General features: G+C 46.1%; 1 long non-coding RNA gene across 1 annotated transcript; it reads right to left on the bottom strand.

The window, feature by feature from the left end:
- Window positions 1-4,107: 4,107 nt before the first annotated feature.
- LOC118015179 lies at window positions 4,108-5,301 on the bottom strand. The gene is made up of 2 exons (XR_004680553.1): window positions 5,111-5,301; window positions 4,108-4,946 (listed from the first exon to the last, which is right to left on the bottom strand). It is a non-coding gene; the product is annotated as an uncharacterized LOC118015179 (long non-coding RNA).
- Between the last annotated feature and the right edge of the window lie 4 nt (window positions 5,302-5,305).

The following is a 5,305-nucleotide window of genomic DNA, read 5'->3' as shown; positions in this document are numbered from 1 at the left end:
CAACTGTGAGAAAAATATACTTCTGTTGTGTAAGCCACATCAGTGTCCTTTATGGTCTGTGGTACTTCGTGATTAAGCGCTAGCAAACTAATACACATCTGCTTACAGCAAAAACTTGTGGTAGGTTTTTGGTGAGTGGGTGGGAGAAATAGCCACCTACCTCCACTTCATTAAGAGCTGTTCAGAGATGAGGTGGATTTTTATAAAGTCCTTGAAGTTGTGTACTTCGACTGTTTGATGGGAAGGTAATTTAAAATATTAGAGAAGGCTGCCTGTGTCCAGGAAATGTGAATCATTGTGTCTGCTGGCTCACGGCCATCTCCTGAAGGAACTGCTTTTGCTCACAGCTTCTGTTGCCCACATAGAGCTGCCCCTTCCCCCCAAGACTGTCCACCCCTCCTGCCATAGCAGATTAGACTAAACTGATCTTTTAAGAAGAGATGTGTTGGACCAAGCAGATTCTCTCTTTAGATTTTGGAATTGGGACACTGAGAACCAGGCCATTTAGCTCTAATGAACAAAGCTGAACAGTCATATTGGACTCCAGGGCTAAGGCCACTTGGCTGGGACATGTTCTAGAGGAGTCTTAAATGGAGAGTCAAAGGAGGAGAGGATGGCGTGAACATGCAGGAACAAACAGTAGCTTTGGCTTCTTTTATTGAGCTAGCTTGAATGGGTTTCTGTACCACAACCAGAAGAGTGCTAAGTGGAACAGCATGAAATCAACAGAGAAAATCAGGGCCAAAGTCCTGCCCTACAGGTCACCAAAAAAATCCGCCTCCTCTCTCTGTCATGCAGATTCATAAGCCTTTCAGGCTAGGAAGACCCTAGAGGGCAGCATCAGCATTATCTTGGCCAATATTTTCCGAAAAATTAAGGTAAGCCAGGCCCTTTGCATGAACTATCCACCCTTGGAGACAGGGCACAACATTTGTAATCTTATCTTCATTTTGAAGATGAGTAGAAATAGAAGTTAAGAAACCTGCCTTGGGTCATATAGTTACTGTGGAAAATCGATTACCAAAAATGGCCACAATTGTTTACCCTTCCTGTATCCTCATCCTTTGCAGTGTGGCTTTGCAGCTGCTCCCATCAAAAGGCAGCATCTGGGCGAGCCCTGTGACTTGCTTTGACTAGTAGAATGTGGCAAGAATGACAGTGTGTCGGTTCTGAGGCTAGCCGTAAGAAGTCTTAAACACCGCTTCTCAATTTCTTAGAACTCTGTGCATGTAAAGGAGTCCAGGCTACATTCTACTGGAAGATGAGACAAGTGGCTCAGTCACCCCTATGATCAATAGCCAGCCACCCACTGGAGGTAGGACCAAGGCCATCCTAGATAAGCCAGCACCTAGACAATCCACTGACCATCAGCCAACTGCCAGCTACACGAAGGAATCTATCCTGGGACTAGGCAGCCTCCGGACGACCCACCTGCTGACCACGATGCATGAGTGAGTCCAGCCAAGATCAACCAAACCTTGGCGTCCTCATCATGTTAACTTCAAGTGATACCAACTACTTCACAGAATGCTCACTTCAGCAGCACATATACCAACTACTTCACAGAGACGCCAGGACGGTAAGACGAGACAGTATATCTAAAGGGCCCAGTATTTAGTGTACCATGTGAGTTTCCCTGGAAGATGGACGTCTGCAATGGGTCCAAAAGTTCTTGGAACACTGAAGTAGAATTTCCCTTTCAGTGTTGATGTCCAACCAACCGACAGTTTCAGGAACAGATATCTCAGAGATAATGACCTTTGATGGCTTGTAACCCTTAGTTCTACAAGAATGCAATCACTTTTTTCTCGATTATAAGCATTTTTCTAGATCACGGTTTCTCAAAGTGAAGCCTACAGGTCACTTACCTGAGCGTCACCAGCTGCCTGGCAGAGTCATGGCCTCATCCCAGACCAACGGAATTCGACTGTCCCAGGAGCAGAGTCTGAGAATCTACATTTTAAACAAAGTTCCCAGTCATTTTCACACACATTAAAGTTTAAGAGCTGCCGCTGTAGACTCCCTCTGCTAAGACTTTGAAATACAGTGAAGTGTTTCATCTTCTCACTCTAGTATTGCTTTTTAGTTGGGTATTCCTCTAGGGTTACGTATGTCCTAAGATTTTAGGTCAAAAAAGATAAGACTGGCACCATTTTTTTTTTTTCAGAGATAGTGTTGACATAGCCACTAACTTTTTGGTGAAAATAGAATACATAGCAATGATTGAACCAACCCAGATGACACCATGATTAAAAAAAAAAAAAGCATATAAACATGTTACTCCTTGAATAAATACTGGGAAATCAGTTTTTCCTGTTTTTCTCGTTTTGCATCTGTAGTGCCATAGTCCTATATCTATAGTCTTAGGCTAGATGCAGAAACAGGGGAGGAGTGGAATGCGGAGAGCATTACTAAGAGTATTACCTTGTTTTTACTGTTGTTATTATCAACATTCCTATTTTCACAAAGTCAGCATTCAGAGAAATAGGAAATGACTTGACCCTAACCTGACTTTGAAAGTTTGTTCGGTCTGAACCAGCTTTAGCCAGAACGTTTTTGTTTACCTTCGGAACTAGCCATTGGAGAGCACTGTGGGAGTATTTCACTCAGGCTAAATTCTTGAGTTCACCTACCTGTAATTAAAAGTTTAAAGTGTCTTCGTTTGACGTCTTCTCGGCCAATCTGTTTTCACACTATCATGTTTTTCAGACGTTGTCACCAAAAGTAGAAAAAGGAAAAATAATAACAGAAGGAACTACTACAAAAAAGTGCTGTTGGAAGCCTATTCCTCTTCAGATGACACCAGAGCTTAGAACTTTGGATTCAAAGCTCTTCATTTCCTACAAATATTTTTTTTTCACCGTTCCAAATATGGAAGAGGCTCTGAATAGCAAAAGTGCTGTGCTTTTTAAAAACCTGCTGGACAACTTTTCATCTCTAGCGGTACTGAAGTTTTGCCATACCAGACTGTGTATGACAAACTGCAAAACATATGCATAAGAAATCTAGACTCTTCTAATTGTGCCAATCCATGGCTCAAAACTTACTTCTGGAGCCGCACAGCTGTTGAAATCAGTCATATTTACAATTTTTACAAATGAGTTTATTTTAATAAAAACAAGTTACTCTGTGAGCATGATCTCTAAACAGATTTATGTGGGCTGGCACAATCTGCTATGCTAAACATATATTCATATTGCTTGGGTCTGCAAGCAGGTTTTTGTTGGGTTTTTTTTTTTTTTTTTTTTTGAGGGTGATAACACTCTTGCTTTGTACAAGGATACCAAATAATTGGCAGCAATTCAGACAAGGACACTGTTCTAAGCACTGTGGTATTGAAGTTGTTTTCCTGGACAGAAGTTGTTTTCCTGTGGGCATGGCCCTAAATTGGGAGGACTCTGGGCTGCTAGCATCGGCAGTGACCCAGGCAGACAGCTTATAGTGAGAAGGAGGTGACTATAAACTGGTGCTAAAGAAGATGAAGAGGAGGAGAAAAAGAAGGAAAAAGGGAAGAAGGGAGAGAAGAAGGAAGAGGGAGAAAGGCAGAGAGAGAGGGTGAGATTTATATTCATCAGTCCATACCCTTAAAAGGGATCTCTTTTTGTATTCCATCTTGATCTCTTCTCCCTCTCACCTTGATGTTTTTATGCTCATGTTTTTCACTTGGTTACTCGACTGTAGCCTCCTTGAGGACAGAAATATTGGGTCTCAGCTTTGCATCTCCCAAAGCGCCTGGCGAACGCTGGTGCTCAAAAACCTAGCTGTTAAGTGTATGAACAAAAGAATGAATTTCTGTATCTGAAGCATTTCCTCGGAAAGAAGTCCTTAGCAGTTTCTCAGTGGGCACAGTACTGCCCCCTACGGGGCGTCCTGAGATTTTGTAGGGGCAGTTTTTGTTCCGCAGTTCTCATGTTGGGGCCAGAGTATTTACATAGTGAAAACCGTATTTTATTATTTTTATTGATATTAGTATTTTAGAATAAACTACTTTCTCTTTTTCCACCTTTATAACATTACACTGGTTTATTGAACTTAATTTGTGTGTTTACATTATCTGTGAATTTAATTCCAGGAGAGTAAAGCGGTGTTACATTTTTGTTGTAATACAGGATGTTGAGTATGGTAGGGTTGAGTACCTCTGTTTATAAGATCATTAAGCTTTGCTTGCTTCTGCTTCCTCAAGTTCTAGCATTCTAAGATGAAACATACAAATAAAGAAGCTGGTGTACATTGATTTCAAAAATCAGGCTTTCACTTTAAGCAACTGCACATTTTAGGATTAACGTGGCTCAGGGGAGCATTGCTGTCAAAGAACGGAGGGTCCAGCGTCCAGGCCCATGAATCTGTGTAGAGTAGCTTGGAGGGTAAGACGTTTCTGTCCGCTTTGGTTTGCACGTTTCATAATTTTGAAAGTGATGGGAGGGTGAGGAGGCGTGGTGACGCCGTTCGGTTTTCCCCAAAGCCTGGGGTCCTTGGCTGGCCCCCTCTGCGGGACTAGCTCACATGGAAGCTGTCCGAATTTGAAGACCACGGCTTGAAAAGAAAGCCCTTCAGCAGAGTGGCTCGCGAAGGGGGAAGCGAGGGCTTTCGGGGAGCAAAGGGTGGCTCCGTCTTCAACAGCAGCTCGAAGTGAAGCAGAACTGAACTTTCGGTGTCAGGGGGTGGAGCTGCGGTTGGTGGTGGAGTAGAGACCCGGAGGCGAGAAGAGGCGGGGCGGCGGTTGACAGAAGGTGGGGCTTCGGGCTGGGATCCAGACCGGTCTCGGAGAGGCGGGGCTTCTTTTGACAGTGGGCGGGGATTCCGACGAAGGGGCGGGGCTTGGGTGGACTGCCACCAGGAGATGGGGCTTACGATGACAAGGGGCGTTTCTTGCGAGCCGGTGGTGACAGTAGCAAGGCGGAGCGCCCAGAGGGCAGGGCCACAAGTGACAGAAGGCGGGGATTGACCTGAGTAAAGACAAGGCTTCTGTTGATAGCGGGGGGAGCTACCGGCGGCAAGGGGCGGGGCCGCTTCGAGACCTAGAGAAGGCGGGGCTTCTGCTGACAGGGGGCGGGGCTAACGCGGGCCGGGGCGGGGCTTCTGTTGACAGAGGGGCGGGGCGGCTCCCTACCTCCCCGTGCGCCAATCCAAAGGGTAGAGGCTCGGGTCGAACCCCAAGGGAGCAGCGGGGTGCGGGGTCCGGGAGTGGAGAGCCTGGCGCGGAGCGGGGTGGGGGCGCGCGGACGGCGCGCGCGCGGGAGGGCCCCGCCTCGGCCGGCTCCTTCCCTCCCTCCCCGCCCCCGGTCGGCCGCTGGGGCGCGCGCCT

Source organism: Mirounga leonina, unplaced genomic scaffold, assembly GCF_011800145.1.
Source record: "Mirounga leonina isolate KUSES-001 unplaced genomic scaffold, KU_Mleo_1.0 Mir_165, whole genome shotgun sequence".
Classification (NCBI taxonomy): Eukaryota; Metazoa; Chordata; class Mammalia; order Carnivora; family Phocidae; genus Mirounga; species Mirounga leonina.
This window is presented reverse-complemented; position numbering and strand designations above follow the sequence as displayed.